Below are 17,595 nucleotides of genomic sequence, written 5' to 3'. Positions count from 1 at the left end.
CCCCATTCTTCCTAATTGACCTTAGTAAATAAACTCAATTTTGCAGTGTAGGAAAATCTCCTGAGTCAGATGTAGTACTGAGATGCAAACACTGGGTGGTGCTGTCTGAGTACTGTTAAATGAGTGTTGCTGCCATTATTTTCCTGCAGGACAGACATTCCTTTGGTAGTAATACCGGTACAAGTTTAAAAAGAAGAGAGATTTGGGAACTGCTACTGTTGATTTATACTATAAAGACCAACTGAACTCTTATGCTACCTACACATGTGTACAACAGGAGGTCGATGGAATGACCTCTGTGCATTACTGGAGACGAGCACTGTGGTTTGGTTACTTGCTTTCTTCCCTCTCCAATAAACAGAACAGTGCTGTGTGTGTTCTTTTCTTCTTCTTGTGACACCATTACTGTGTGACACCATTACTGATAATAGATTTTTACTGGACAGAGTCATGAACAGTCTCCAGCAACAAAATTCTAGCATCTGTACAGATCTTTCAGGCTTACTGTTACGGTCTTGCTTTGTCTTTACTTTCAAAAGCAGCCACAGGCTAAATTGAAAGCACTGTCCCCTGCAAGCATGCATAAGAGAAAGACCCCTGCTCCCTTGAGGTAGTGGTCTCTCTGCAGAGATCAGACACACCCTAAATAAAGCAAGAATTCTTCATAATGAGAGCATAATATTTGTTGATTTAAAGCCATAGGTCACATTCAGCAGGGGATGTGTTGAACCTTTGCAGAGAGACCATTGCCACCCCACAGAGGGCAAGGGTCCTATTCTGCACCATGCTGGCACGGGATGGCCTATTCTACTCAGAATAATAAGTTTTCTTTATTTTACTGGGGAGGCAGAGAGACCAAATCATGGTATTAAAGGACATTACAAGAACAGATCCCTCAACTTTCCAACCTAGGTCTGGGTGGAGCCCCTTGTTGGGTTCAGAGCTCCTCTCCTTGGACTCTCTAAAGTAATTATTTATGTAAAGTTATTGAGGACACAACCATGTGATAAGCTGTGTGATAAGCTCTGGGTGTGACACATTTATTCCCTGCAGTACACCAGCAGCTGGGGAAAGTGATTTAAGGATAACAGATATTTACATTTAATAAAAGCCTGGCTTTCCGGAATGCATTGCTGCACTACACCTTACTTTTCATATAAACAAATGAAACGTTGCAGGAAGAATTTCACCATCCTCTCATTTCAGATACATCATATTTGCCAAACTGCAATGGCTTTGAGTATTGTGCAGCAAAGCTTTATGTGCCTTGAATGGGACTATATAGATACCAAGACGGTGACAACAGCGGCCTACACCAAGATGTCTGGATTTATTTTGACGCTCATGGGAACTAAATTTAATCCAGTAGTAACAGTGGTAAATGCTGGAATGGGTCAGCCATGTACACTCATTCATGTACATAAGTGCCGGACTCACCCCAAAAGAAATGAGACCAGCACTCTAATATTCATCTAATGCAAGTATGAATTTATTGTAACATATTAAAGGTACCAATCATGTAAACCAACAATGTTTCCTCAAAATGATGCATCCTCTAAGTCAGGGGTCGGCAAACTTTTAGGACTACTAGGCCATTTCAGGAGGTCAAGAAGGCACAATAGGTCAGAAGAAACATGGTGTCCAAGGAAAGGTTTTTTCCAACTGTGATTGCAAGCAAGCAGCCTCAGTCTTCTGCTCATCTGCGGTGTAATCTCTGCACCTGTGCACGTGCTTGGCATCGAAATGCCCCTTGAGATTCGACCGCTTGAAAGTGCTGTTGGTGTTGTTGCACACTAAACACAGGGCTTTGTTGACGCGTTGGTCAAAGAATAATTCGTCAAGCCATTCAGGGTTGAGGACACAACGTTTGAGGTCAACTTTCCGGAGACTGGTAGCAGCGCGCTGCTTCTGCTCTTTGCATAGTAATTGGGGTTACTGTGCGGAAACTCAATGATATCGCGGGAACTTGCGATAACACGACAATTCAATTAGGCCGGATCCAACAATAAATTAGTAAGGGGGTGTTAGGCTGGACTGAAATACTGGCTAGGCTGTATCCAGCCTAAAAGAAATCTATGCCAACCATCTACTACCCTTCCAATCAAAAATAATAATTCTATTTTAGGGTTAGTTTAGAACTTTTCCACTCCTAATCCATGGTCATGTCCTGTCCTGCCCCGATCCTTTTTACACCCTTTATTTATTAGTATTATTATTATCTTGTATTTATATAATGTCAACATCATGTAGCGCTTTACAAAGACCTATTCACCCATGTTTCCTTCCCTTACTTCCTCCAAGCTTTACACATTAAGTTCCTGCAGTCTCTATCCAGACCTAGACATGGTATTTCATTTAATTTAAGGATCTATATGGTGGAAACGGAACTCCTTCCTTCTGCTGGTGACCCCTCTAGTGATGGTGACCCCACAATTCTATATAAGGGAATCGGGACTTCCTTCCTCCTGGCGGTGACCCCTCTAGTGCTGGTGACCCCACAATTCTATCTATATAGGGGAATCAGGACTTCCTTCCTCCTATTGGTGACACCTCTAGTGATGGTGGCCACACAATTTTAACTATATAGGCGAATCAGGACCTCCTTTCTCCTGCTGGATGACCCCTCTAGTGACGGTGACCCCACAATTCTATCTAAATAGAGGAATCAAGACCACCTCACCTTCCTCCTACTGGTGACCCCTCTAGTAATGGTGACCCCACAATTCTATCTATATAGAGGAATCAGCACCTCTTTCCTCCTGCCGATGACTCCTCTAGTGATAGTGACCCCACAATTCTACCTATTTAGAGGAATCAGGACCTCCTTCCTCCTGGTGACCTCTCCAGTGATAGTGACCCCACAATTCTATCTATATAGAGGAATCAGCACCTCCTTCCTCCTGCCGATGACTCCTCTAGTGATAGTGACCCCACAATTCTACCTATTTGGAGGAATCAGGACCTCCTTCCTCCTGGTGACCCCTCTAGTGATGGTGACCCCACAATTCTATCTATATAGAGGAATCAGGACCTCCTTCCTCCTGCTGGTGACCCAGCTAGTGATAGTGACCCCCCAATTCCATCTATATATGGGAATGAGCACCTCCTTCCTCCTGCTGGTGACCCCACAATTCCATCTATATCGGTGAATCAAGACCTCCTTCCTCCTGCCGGTGACCCCTTAATCTGGACCATCTTCATACATGTTCCCCCATCCCTTCTTTCCTCCAAACTGTACATTTTAACTAGAATCAGGACCTCCTTCCTCTTTCTAGTGATGGGGACCCCACAATTCTATCCCTATATATAATAATTACCATCAATATTAAACTTTATCAGGGGATTACTTTGTATTACTGAATGATTTTGCATTTAGAAACATTAAGCTTCACTTTTCTCTGCTTTGGCCAATCTTTCAGCAATTCCACATCAGGTTGTTCTCACTTGTTCTCATCATGTTCTCACTTGTTGATTTGTAGTCCCGGATAGAAATTAGGAGCTGGGTCATATCAAGGCAAAATAGCAAAAACAAAGAAAGTTGTGCTGCAGAATTACTTATAACCCTTTTAGTGCCGGACTGTCCCTGGTTATACCGCACGCTGATGCCTTATCTTATATATCCAGTGAGAAGTGGATAATAAAGGGTCACAGAGAGGTGGTGCATTTGTTAATACCAGCATGTAAAGGGTTACTTGTTAGGCCTCTAAGGTGCCGCCAGGCAGTGAAGGGGTTAATGATCACTTTTATTGCCAGTTGGCGCAGGTTGGTGCTGTTGACTCTGCACAGAAGGTAAACACCTCTTTAGTGACCCAGTGACATTCCTAGGCATCCATCATATGAATTACCCAGATAGCACATGAGACAACACCCACATAACTGCCATACTATTAAAGCCTCACCCTGTATGGTGGTCACAGCCAGCTGGCACTAACAAGGTGGCACAGATGTGCTCCTGGCTCAGATCTGACTTTCCTGGACCTCTCCAGAGAACACAAAGGTGTCATTAGGGCACTATGTGGTACAAAAACATCTGAAGTCAGCCGCCAGGCAGCAGCCATACGAGGAAATGCCAGAAATATTACATTGTTATCAGCAAGATAAATATTTGTATCAACACAAAATGATGCAGCATATTGAGACACACAAAGCTCCTCCTGGCAATACAGAATCCTGGCTCTCATCCAATGCGTGCAAAATAATGTACCATGTCAGTTACTGAACAATGCGGATTTATATTTCTGTCCACCCTGTCCTGAGACTAAGGCTGTGTACAGACATTTAAGATGAACTCATCTCCTGTGAGAATCTGACATGTGTACAGCAGTCGCCTGAAGTGGTTCAATGAATGATGATAGAGAACAAGCACTATGCATATCAATGGAGGAAAGCACAGTGGGGTGCTGCTTGCTTGTCCTCCTAACTCCCCTCTCTATAGAACTAAACAGCGATTTGTGTACAGCGCTCAGTCTGAGTTCTGCTGTACAGAGATCCTAATTGACAGTCAGATATTGTTATGTGCTCTGATTGAACGGAAAATACAGAAAAATTAGAAGTGTGACCACAGGAGGTCTCTATATGGCTGCCATCACAATAGATCTTTCGAATGGGCTTCCTCTTGTTTCAGCTGCAGAGGGTTGCAGGTAACAAGAACTTTTGCAGCAAAACTCTACTTTATGCAATGGGTGCAGATAGATCAGATTGTAATACAGTGTCCTCTGATCAATTAGACCTCATACAATACATTTAGGTTGATCAAACCTCATACAATGACTGCAGGTTGATCAGACCACATACAATGTCTGCAGCTCAAACCTCATACAATACCTTCAGATTGATCTAACCTCAAAAATTGCCTGTGGACTGATCAGACCTCATACATTCTCTGCAGATTAATCAGAAATTTTACAATGGCTACAGGTTGATCAGACCTCACACAATACCTTCAGATTGGTCAAACCTCATACAATGTCTGAAGACTGATCAGACCCGATGTAACACCTTCAGATTCATCAAACCTTACAACAGATGCAGGTTGATCAGACCTCATACAATACCTTCAGGTTAATCAAACCTCATACATTGGCTGCAGACTGATCAGACCTCATACAGTGTCTGCAGATTGATCAGGCCTTTTACAATACCCTCAGATTGATCAGACCTCATACAATGGCTGCACACCAATTAGACCTCATTTAATGGTTGCAGATTGATTAGGCTTCATAAAATAGCTGCAAACCGATCAGACCTCATACAATACCCTCAGTTGGATCAGACTTCATACAATGTCTGCAGATCGATCAGACCTCATACAATACCCCCAGACTGATCAGACTTCATACAATGGCTGCAGATTGATTAGGCTTCATAAAATAGCTGCAAACCAATTAGACCCAATACAATACTCTCAGTTTGATCAGACTTCATACAATGTCTGCAGATCGATCAGACCTCATACAATACCCCCAGACTGATCAGACTTCATACAATGGCTGCAGATTGATTAGGCTTCATAAAATAGCTGCAAACCAATTAGACCCAATACAATACTCTCAGCTTGATCAGACTTCATACAATGTCTGCAGATCGATCAGACCTCATAAAATACCCCCAGACTGATCAGACCTCATACAATGGCTGCACACCAATCAGACCTCATTTAATGGTTGAAGATTGATTGGATTCCATAAAATAGCTGCAGACCGATGAGACCACATACAATACCCTCAGATGATAGAGTATTTTGCACAATACAATTCTGTTGGCAATGTGCCCACAAATAATCAATTTTTCTGTGAAATGTATAATTATTTGCCCTGGGAAGGTTGTGGGGGGGGTGGGGGGGGGGTGGGTAAGATGACAAGCCCAGAAGGGACCACATACCAGGCCAGTATCATAGCTTACCTATATCAGACCTGGGTGGTCTCCGAAGGTATAAAAGCTCAGCTCCAATACAAACATCACCCTTCTGTTAAATTCCACATCAGTTGCAAAAATTATAAAAAGCCTTAGTGACAGGCCGCACCCTGCCGAGCTATGGCGGCAGGAGCAGAGCATGCTGGGACCTGCCTAGCAGCCCCAGCCCAACCAAGCATGGACACAAGGGGACCAGTATGTTGGGCCAGAGAGGGGGAAGGTGGCACTAACAAGGTCAGTAATGGTTGGAAAGTAATATTTTACCAAAAGAGTAGTCGATGCCTTAAATGACAACCAGTAGTTCAGAGTCAATCCTAGTGCACCATCACACCCGTGCAAGCTATAGTGCATGTGTGTATGTCATGCATTTACCTGAATAGCATCACAGCAACCCATTCAATCTTACCACCACTGCACAACACAACGGTGCATTTCCTGTGTTGTGGTATGTTACTGATGTCTAAATGAATGGCATCTAAATGCAGCAAGGTGCATGTCCTGGAGTAATGCATTCTGATGCACCTTAGTACGGTACATCAAAAACATCTGAGGTGACCACAATGAATTGAAATTTGCTCTGGATAAACATAAAGCTGGCTTAGGCAAAAAGTTAAAAGGTCATTTCACATCTGTGCACATTACTAAGTGCATTACTGCAATGCATGCACCATGCACATGTTAGAGTATTGTTTGGTGCATGTCATTCACTGACATCTCATGACCCTAAGGGAATGAATCTGCATTGTGGTGTGCTGCATTAACAATAATGGTGCAGGTATGATTGATGTTGTAGTGTGTTGGTAGCCTATGCAAATTAAGTTAAATTATGTTAAAGCGTTGCACTGCATTAGATTGGTTGGTGTTCGAAAAAAATTCTGGAAAACAAAATCTACATAGACTACTTAACCCTCTATGGCTCAATAGAGGAAAAACCAGAAAGGGAATGCAGAAAACGGCTACTATAGTCATTGATCAGACAGCTGTTTTTTATACAGAGGGCCCCTTTAAATAGACTGCAAGTTTACTGGGAATATTGTCAAAAATCTGCCAAATATTTCACCAATAAAGTGGAATGCTGGAAATAGTGTTAAAGTGCACAACCTTTGTGTTACTAAAGTTGAGACACTTAAATAAGATGCAAAATTAAGAAAAAAAAGCAATACCTCGGCTTTTGCTCCAATGCTTTGGCCTGCAGGTCTCCCTCTGTGTGCCACTTCCATACGCCTGCTAATCAATCTATTTGATATAATTGCCACTGATATCTTTTTTCCCTGGAACCACCATAGTTACATAACAAGTCAAGTTGAAAAAAAACATCAAGTTCACCCACTAGGGAAATAAACATATCTCAGATATAAAACCCTATAAGACATAGTTGATCCAGAGGAAGGCAAAAAAAACCCCGGTACAATTTGCTCCCAACAGGGGAAAAAAATTCCTTCCTGATTCCATAAGGCAATCAGATGTTCCCTGGATCAGCAGTCTCTCTTATCTTTACTTTAAAGCCTTAATACCCAGTTATATTCTGTGCTTCTAGAAATCATCCAGTTTTTTTAGCAATCTATAGAACTTGCTGAAACTTCTTCCTGAGGGAGGCGATTCCACATTTTCACAGACCTTACAGTGAAGAATCCCTTCCTTATCCGGAGAATAAACTTCTTTTCCTCCAAACGCAAAGAGCGCCCCCTTGTGCTTTGTAATGATCTTACAGTGAATAATGGGGAAGAGAGTTCTCTATATGGACTATTTATTTATTTATATATCCCCCCTTATACGTCTCTTCTCAAGGGAGAATAGATTCAGTTCAGCTAATCTCTCCTCATAACTGAGCTCCTCCATTCCTTTTATTAGTTTAGTTGCCCTTCATTGCATTCTCTCCAATCCCACAATGTCCTCTTTGTGAAATAATAACATAACGTAACAATATGTAATTTGTGTACATGATTTCCCATAAGTATTCCCCCAAAATGATCATTGTCTCTGGCTGCTACAGTCTCAGGCCACACAAATTCCCAAATGATGGGTCAGCTTAGGTTTGCTGCACTGGGAAATTCATCATTAGTAATCTTAATGCACCAAAAGAGATTCTGGGTGAGCAGTATTCCTAATAACATGACTCTGGAGATGGGGATATTTGCAGCTTAAATCCATTGCATTACATTTTAGGTTTGTTTATAAAGCATCAAATCTAGTAGAGAATCTTCCAGGTCCATGTTTTTTTAATGGAAGGGAGTGATCCTGCACCAGTCAATGTTTTGGTGAATGTCTGCTCCATAGCTTTATAAATAGACCCCTTAGTATGTAAAGTGGGATAAAACTGCAATAACTGCATCCCACGCAACAATGGCCGGAGCCAACAGGATCAGCTCACATGTTGTTTTATCTCATTCGTGATGGCAATGATATGAAAATTTTTATTGCAGCAATGATACCCGAAAAGTTGTTTATGATACTGGAATATTCCAAAATATAAATGAGTGCAATGATACCACAATATACACTGCAGCAATGACACAGGATATGGCAATATATAGCTATGATACCAGAATATTAGTGTGACAATAATGCAGCATTGTTATTGCAACAATGATTCCAGAATATTCAATGTGGGGGGGATGCCGAATATTTACTGGTGCAATGATTCCAGAACCTATATTGTAGCAATGATATTGAAATATTATATAAAGGATAGTGAAATATTTCATGTGACAGCAGAATATTCACTGGGACAGTGAAAGTGGAAAATTTTTTGTGACTAAGGTATCAGAATAGAAGCAAAGATACCGCAATATTCACAGCGGCAATAATCATAGAATATTCACCGTGGCAATGAAAATGGAATATTCACTGTGGCAATAATCATAGAATATTCACTGCAGAAACTATGCTGCAATATTTACTGCGGCAATGATAGGAGCACGTTTACTGTATCAATTTATATGGACAGCATGATGGCTCAGTGGTTAGCACTCCGGCCTTTGCAGTGCTGGGTCCCAGATATGGAATCACAGCCAGGACATTATCTACATGGAGTTTGCAGGTTGTCCTCGTGTTTTTATTACACAGTATTTATATAGCGCCATCATATTTTGCAATGCTGTACAAAGTCCATAGTCATGTCATTAGCTGTCCCTCAATGTGGCTCACGATCTAATGTGTCATGTCATTATTATAGTCTAAGGTCAATTTTGGGGGGAAGCCAAAAACCCCCCCAAAATTTCATGTCTTTGGAATGTAGACAGGGAGAACCTGCAAACTCCATGCAGATAGTGTCCTGGACGAGATTCGAACCTGGGACCCAGCGCTGCAAAGGACAGACTGCTAACCACTGAGCCACCTTGGGTTAATTAGCTACCACCCACAAAAAGTTGACCTTGGACTGCATAATATGTCTGAGCTATATAAATACTGTGTAATAATAAAATATTCATGTGTGGGTATCAATGATACTGAGACACTTGCTGTGCCAGTGATAGGATCGTGTTTGACGATAGCAGATTATTCATTGCTGCAATAATAGGCTCATTGCAGACATTCAGGAATGTGGAGTGATTGATGACCCGGCGACTCTTCTCTCACTTGGGCACATTGACAACATTGCACAACTTTCGTATTACTAACAAGTAAATGCAAAAGTTAAAAAAAAAAAAAGTCGGCTTTAGTTATACTCCAACGGGGATCTCCACCCGATGGGGTTAAATGTTTACTGGAACATTTACTGCTGCAATTATACTGAGATAATAACTTTGGCGATGATCCTGCCATAATTGTTGTAGCAATGATACTGGATTATTCCATGCAGCAATGACCTGGACAGATTCATTATGGCCGGGATACAGAATATCCATTGTAGCGATGAAATGGCGCATCATGTGCAGCAAAGATCAGCGCATCTTCAGAAGAGTAAAAAGTTTTTTTTCCCTTTAAATCCCGCCAGCTGTGATGTGTCTGTGCCCAGTCTGTACATGTAACAAATAATAGCACATTGTGAAGTATTTATAGACTGACATGTTCTGTAATACTGCAATTATCATGATGTTGTCATGCCAGAAGCGGGTGGGAATAGGAGATGTGCGCTGCCCAGATTCCAGGTAACATGGAAATGTATTATATGAGCTGACATCAGTCCTAACTCACACTGCATTACATCAGTGCCTCAAGGTGCCACCATTGCAACATCAGGTCACATGACTTGGAACTGGCATGCCCTGAGATCTGTGTTAGATAGACAGGTACCTTTTACTTTAATACCATGACCCCTTTCCCTAATACCCTTATTTCTTTCTCTAATACCCCATATCCCTGCCCTTATATATACATACTCTCCTCTTCCATATCCTTTGCCTCTTTCCAATACCCTACCCCATCCCTAATACTCCAACCCCCATCCTACTATCATTTCCCTTCTATCCTACTATCCCTTCCCATAATATCCCTATCCTTCTATAAAAACTCTACCCCCTCTCTAAATATCTATCCTCCTCCACAATACCCCTTTGCCACTCTGTAATAATCTAACCCCATTCCTAATACTCCCCAACCCCTTCCCTAATACCTCCACCCAAATATACTTACACTACACTTTAATACCTCTGTACCCCACTCTAATAGCCCTACCCCATCCCAAATATCACCTCCCCCATCATGATACTCCCAAACCCTTTCCCTAATATTTCTTAACCTATTCTAATAAACCTCTACCACTCCCTGATACACCCATTTTCCTCCATAATACCCCCTAGCCCCCTTACAATAATATTACCCCATCCTTAATACTCCCCATTCCTTTCCCTAATACCCATATTTCCTTTTCCCTAATACCTCCACCCTAATATACCTACACTTCACCTTAATATCCCTACATCACTCTCTAATACCCTAAACCCTGTAATACCCCTATACCCTTTCACAACACCCCAAACTTTTCCATAATACTACTTTTTTTCCAATCTACCTATCCTCCTCTGTAATAGCCCTACTTCCTTCCCTAAAAACCCTAACCCATCTCAAGCCAAAATCCCTGTAATCCCATCCCTCATCATTATTTCCCTCCTAATACACCTGCTCCCCCCAGTAATACCCCTATACTCCTAACTAACAACCCAATTCCATCGTTAATACTCTGAACCCCCATCATAATACCTCCAATCACTTCCCTAATACACCTATCCCCCTCTGTAACATGCCTATGCCCCTCTTTAACAACCTTAATACTCCTATCTTCCATCAATATACCCCTAACTCCTTCCCTAATACCCATACCCCTCCATTATATACTTCATCTCTAGCCATAATACCTCCCTCAAACCCGTACACCCTCAGTGATACCCCTACTGATACTCACATAATACCCCTACAATGTTCCCTAATAGTTCTCTAATACCCCTAATCCATCCCTAAATCTCCTGTTCCCTTCCCTCACATGCCTTCCACAATACCCCTTTAATGATACACCTATCCTTCTCTGTAAGATTCCTATATTCCTTTCCACTCAGAAATACCCCTACACCCCTCTCTAACCCCACTTTATGCCTAATACTCATATCCTCTATCATAATACCCCTATCTCCTTCCCTAATACCCATACCCCTTTCCTAATACCCCCCAGCTGCTCTCCTTGCTCTTCCAATGACTTCCTCACTCATAACCTCCTCACACGCACAGCTCCAAAACTTTTCTAGAGCCGCCCCGATTCTCTGGAATGGCCTTTCTCATCCTATTCGGCTTGCTCCTACTTTCTGCTAATTTAAAAGAGAACTCAAAACCCAACGCTTTAACCTCACCTACCCGTCTTCTTCTGTCTCCTAAACCCTCACTACTTCCCACCATTCCATATCCCCCTTACTATTGTGGGATACTTCCCCCACCTCCTAGATTGTAAGCTCTTCGGGGCAGGGTCCTCTCCTCCTCCTGTGTCACTTTCTGTATATGTCTGTCATTTGCAACCCCTATTTAATGTACAGCGCTGTGTAATATGTTGGAGCTAAATAAATACTGTTTATGAATATTAATACCAATAATAAAACCCCTACCTCCTTAATATACCAATTACCCCTATTTCCTACTCAAACAAACCTACTCCTCCTGTAACACCCCCATCCCCCACCATTATACCCTTCACCCTAATACCCATACCCCTTCCTTAGTACACCTGTCCTCCATAATACCCCTTAACCCCTCCTATACCCCCGTCCCTAATACTTCCTAATTGTTTAGGGAGAACCTATTTTTTCACCATTGCCCCCTATACAACACCAGGTAAGGTTCCAGCCATTTCACAATATCTATTCATAGCCAAAAGGTGTGAAATCTACAGATTTGACCCCAGGGATGGGTGGAGATATCAGTTTCAATTTCCTAGAAAATATTTCAGGAACAATTTCATCATCAATCAGTATGAAATATTTAAAAGATAAAAATTTAAGACAAAAACCAAAGTTCACGGGGGATGTGGCTGACACAGTATGAGATCACACCAACTGCCAAACAGCACCGAACATGCGACTGAACATCCAGATCAGAGCAGGTCACGTAAATTAAAGATATTAAATGTTATTAATAAATGTAATTGAAAGAACCACCTACCCCATACACAGCCTTCCCACCATTCCTCTTCTGCTGCCTACTTTTTTGACCTGATTGAAAAATTACCCTCCAGCTGCTCTCTTCGCTCCTCCAATAACCTAGTAACGACTTCCTCCCTCATAATCTCTTCACAAGCCTGGCTTCAAGACTTCTCTAGGGCTGCCCTGAGCACTCAAAACCCAGCGCTTCAACGTCACCTACCCATCTTCTTCTGTCCCCTAAACCCTCACTACTCACCCAACATTCCATATCCCCCTCCTATTGTCTGATACTTCCCCCACCTCTTAGATTGTAAGCTCTTCAAGGCAGGGTCCTCCTCTCCTCCTCCTGTGTCACTGTCTGTATCTGTCTGTGATTTGCAACCCCTATTTAATGTACAGCTCTGTGTAATATGTTGGCCTTATAAAAATCCTGTTTATTAGTAATAATAATAATATTAGTAAATACTATAACAATTGGAAAAAAAAAATGTCAGGGCACAAAACCATCATAGCAGCCCACAAAGGGCCCAGGGCCACAAGAAGCCCCATTGCTAAGGGGTCATTTTTGGATGAGCCCCTCCACTCTCTTACACAATTGATCAATGGTGGAATTTTTCATCTAAATCATAACTCATATTAGTGGAGGAGCAGTGGGATTGGCAGGGAGTTACACAAGGCTGGCGTTGGATCTGCCGGCTTATGTACTAAGCTCCGGGATAACAGAGATCTCACGGTCGTTGTACCTTGTGATATGTGAAGGGCGTTTGGCTTCTTGTATTAACCTAGGGCCGCAGGTCACATGTCCATAAAAACCCAACAGGGCATCTCACCCCTACCCCTACCCCCCCCACCGTCCCACCCTTCCCATCTATATTCAGAACCAGAAGAACTCCATTCTGGCTGAAGCCGGTGACAAACATATGAAAGACGGAAGAAATGGAGACACCAAATATTTCCAAAGCCCCAGACAATGAGTATAGGTGAATTCCCTAATTCCCTCCTTGATGCTCCCCCACCGGTCCACTCCCCTTGCCCTTTGTCTGCCATATTTACACACAGCAATAATAATAATGAGAGCAAATTACAAACTCGGCAGCCGCCTCCACCTGCCAACATCAACACAGAGCTATAAACACAGCCCGATAACCAGCCAACCATCCACCCGGTGCCAACCACCAGCAGGGTGCCGGCACTGGAGACCGCAAACCAATATCTCGGAAGAAATTCAAACGAACTCCATGCAGACACAGCCTTGATGAACCCAGGACAGTGATACAGGTGATACCAATGAACAGGGCCAGTTTTAGTACAGGGCAAACTGGGAAATTGCTAAGGGCACCCACTTTCCCCATTGCCAGAATTAATGGAAGAGCGGGGGGTGCAGGGAGCGGGAATGCTAAGCATTTGGGGGCCCCGAATGGCAGAATAGAAAGGCTTTCAGGGAAGCAAGGGAATGCGGGGCATTACAGGACATCATCCCTGATGTTTGGTGTCCCCCACCTTCTCCATGGCCATAACTAATGGAACCGCAGGGGGTGCAAGGAGCTGGAATGCTGAGCATTAGGGGCCCCCATTTAGCATTTGTACAGCGCCCCATTGTGCCTAAAACAATTCCCACCAATGAGCTCCCCCATGCCACATGGAAAATGTCACCCTCTGGGTGCGTTGCAACAAATGCAGCAAAATGTGACCTCCATTTCCATGGCGCCTTCTGCTGCATTGCTGGCAGCCGCAGAACAGCAAATCTGCAGCTAATGAGCCCTCTGAAGAATTCTGACCTTTACAGGAAGGAACACCTCACCTGAAATCGACATAAACTCCAGACAGAGACGCCATGTGCGAGAGGGATGAGCTCAGACTCGCCATCGCCCTGCTGCCAACACCTACATCATCCCTACCTGCCAACATCCATGCCAGCGCCAATGTCCTGCCACTGCTGGAATTTCTGAGGAAAGGTGACTCAGTGCCGGGTGACTCCCCTGTACACCGGGTACTTTATAATGTTTTGTAACAAGCTGATACTAAGTACTGATATCATTGTGAGTCACATGTCATTGTACCAGGCTCCATGACAGGTGCACTTTAAATATCTAGGATTATGGAGAAAGTTCTGAACTTCATTCTAATATATATAAGTTATGTGAAGTGACAGGTCCTCTTTAATTGGTATTCCTGCAGCTGCACATGCTTCACTTCACTCCCTGCTGGGAGGATATAAGGTAAACCCTGCGTGAGATCCCAGCCGTGACTTACAAATGAATGCTCCCCCATGTGACGCGCTGAGCAGCCAATCATAAGTAACTAGAGTTGTCATTATGGAAGATAAGTGAGTTACATGATCCAACCTACCTGGGAATGGGGTGAAGGGAAGAAGGGTGGGTGCTGCTGGGGCACCATCAGACGCAATGGACGTCTTCACACATGAAGCACAAGAGATCATCTATAGGGACTGACAACGCAAATGTCTTCCCCAAACAGTGGTCACTCGGCTGGTCACATGACCTGTTACACCCAGCTTTGCCACAACTTCCTATAGGGTATTACAATCTATGACATCATCATAGCGATACTCAGGGTGCATGAACTGCAGATCTCTTCCCGCTGACTTCACAGTTGGAACGGGATCAATTATGATGCACCACACCCGTTGCCTGCGCTATTAATTATGTTTTCCCAGACAGATCGCTAACAATGACACTCCCTCACCTTTCTGTTATGTTATCCATCCGTGTAATATATGTGCAGCTAGTACGAGAACCTGAATCTGTATTTATATTGGACTCCTGTCCAGGGGTAGCAATGCGAGCCAATCATATTTTTCTGTGCTGATAGGAGAAGAGAGCAGAGAGATGGCTCATAAGTAATCTTCCTCTTCTTTATCATTCTCCAATCAGCATGCTGGGGGTGTGTCTTAGAGCAAGCAGAAAGACACTCATCAGTGAGCTGCCTGGTTATCATTCTCCAATCAGCATGCTGGGGGTGTGTCTTAGAGCAAGCAGAAAGACACTCATCAGTGAGCTGCCTCTTTATCATTCTCCAATCAGCATGCTGGGGGTGTGTCTTAGAGCAAGCAGAAAGACACTCATCAGTGAGCTGCTTCTCTATCTCTGTCCAATCAGCATGTTGGGGTTCCCGGACCAGGCTGAGCTCGGTAATTGAGGAGCACACGGTGCTGTCACAATCACAAGACTCGTTGAACCGAATTAGAAAACCTCTGGCAGGTAAAACCAACCCCGCAAATGTATTTTGAATCTCTCTCCAGCTTAATGGAGGAGCTCCAGGCAAACAGTTCCATGCCGAGCTGAAACAGGAGAATGCCCAACTCTGTATGGCCAGTCTGGCTTTTCACCCTATGGCCAGGATGATCAGTTTGCCACAAATGACTCGAGGTGACACAGGAAGCTAAATTGTTTCCAGTGTCACCTGCCCAGCTGTCTAACCGCCCTATCTACCCTGTCATTTCTCCACCATAAATTATAAACTGGTACAACTGTTCTGCCCCCCCAGTCACATTAGGGAATGTGGCAGATCTGGGAATCCCCTTGGGGCCCCGGGAACACCCAAAACATCATCAACACATTAGATATAAATAGAGAGGTGACATTACCTGACCCGTGGTGGATGGCGGCTCCCGTCAATGAGGCTGGATGAGGCAGAGCGCTGTTGGCACAGTGAAGAGCCGGGTGGAGTCCGGTCCTGTCAGGAACTTTGAAGTGGGAAAGTAATTAGTCAATGAGAGGAATTTATCGCACAGCCAATGACATTCTATTACTAATTCATAATTAATTACTCAGCCTGTCACTGAGAGTACGCCAGAAACCACAACTGGAGAATGGTGGTGCCAGAACGATACAAAAACTGGAAACGTCACTGGAACCAATCAGAGGAGACGCAATATATACAGCCACTCCACCTAGAACTGAACTATCATTTGTGGATGGGCTCACTTATTCAAAGCCTTGAAATCTGGTCTTTTGAATCCTTAATAAATCCATACCCACCCCATGATATAAAGCAGGAGTAACCCCATCCCATCTGTAGACTCTAGCACTGGGGTCCTGGCCAGGACAATATCTGCATGGAGTTTGTATGTTCTGTGTGGGCTGTATGTGATGTAATGGTAATGATATCACTGCACACAGGAATTCGGATGCAGGAAAAGCCCTCTGGATATTAAGTATTCTCTGCATGTTGATATTAGAAATCTTTATGATGGGCGGAGACGTCACATGGTGTCGGCAGAGAAATCTCACATAAGACGGTCGGATTGTTTTGTGGTTACTAAGAGTCCTAAAGACAAACAGAAGATGCTTTTGGGTGGATTCCTGCAGCGCTCCCTGCACACGCCGATGAGCTGAAAGGGATGCCAAGGTAATGAGGGATGGGGACGGCTATGGGCACCTTCTGGCCGACCCCTTCCAGAGGATGAGAGGTGAAAAGACCTATCCTGAATGACGGGTCATCTCTGTCTATGAACTCAGGACAGTGAGAAGGGTCCTCTTACATTGGTGGCCAGAGGAGAAGGGCCCCCTCACATGGTGGTCAATGGAGAGCGTCCCCCTTGCAATAATGGGGAAGGTTTCGATTACATTAGTGAACAGTGGGAAAGGTCGCCTTATAATAACGGCCAGTGTGAAGATCTCCCTTACAAAGTGGAGAAGATCCCCCTCACCTTGGTGGTCTGAGGAGACAATCCGCCTCACATTGGCGGTCAGGGGAGAAGACCCCTCTCACATTGGCGGTCAGGGGAGAAGATCCCCCTCACATTGGCGGTCAGGGGAGAAGATCCATGGTCAATGGAAAAGGTCCTCCTTATATTAAGTAGTTAGTGGAAAGGGCCCGGTATACATTAGTGATCTGTGGAGAAAGTCCCCCTTTCACTGGTAGACAGTAAAAAAGGTCTCCTTTTTCATTGGTGGTCTGTAAAGAGGACCCCACTGGGGACCAATGAAGAAGGTCCCCTTATATTGGTGGTCATTGGAAAAGGTCCTCTATACATTGGTGTCCAGTGGAGAAGGTCAACCTGTTTTAGTGGTTTTTTGGAGAAGCTCATCCCTTTCTTAGGTGGTTCATGTAGAAGTCCCCCCTTACAATGTTGGTCAGTGGAGAAAGTTAC

At 43.7% G+C, this 17,595-nt stretch overlaps 1 protein-coding gene across 1 annotated transcript in view; it reads right to left on the bottom strand.

The window, feature by feature from the left end:
- Positions 1 to 17,595, bottom strand: part of EPPK1 (epiplakin 1) — a 38,378-nt gene that overhangs the window by 16,633 nt on the left and 4,150 nt on the right. Inside the window, exon 2 of the mRNA XM_072410597.1 lies at positions 16,087 to 16,185. The gene's annotated coding sequence lies outside the window, so the exon portion shown is untranslated. The remainder of the gene's footprint in view (positions 1 to 16,086; positions 16,186 to 17,595) is intronic.

The sequence above is a fragment of the Pyxicephalus adspersus genome, chromosome 5, assembly GCF_032062135.1.
Source record: "Pyxicephalus adspersus chromosome 5, UCB_Pads_2.0, whole genome shotgun sequence".
NCBI classification, from domain to species: Eukaryota; Metazoa; Chordata; class Amphibia; order Anura; family Pyxicephalidae; genus Pyxicephalus; species Pyxicephalus adspersus.
This window is presented reverse-complemented; position numbering and strand designations above follow the sequence as displayed.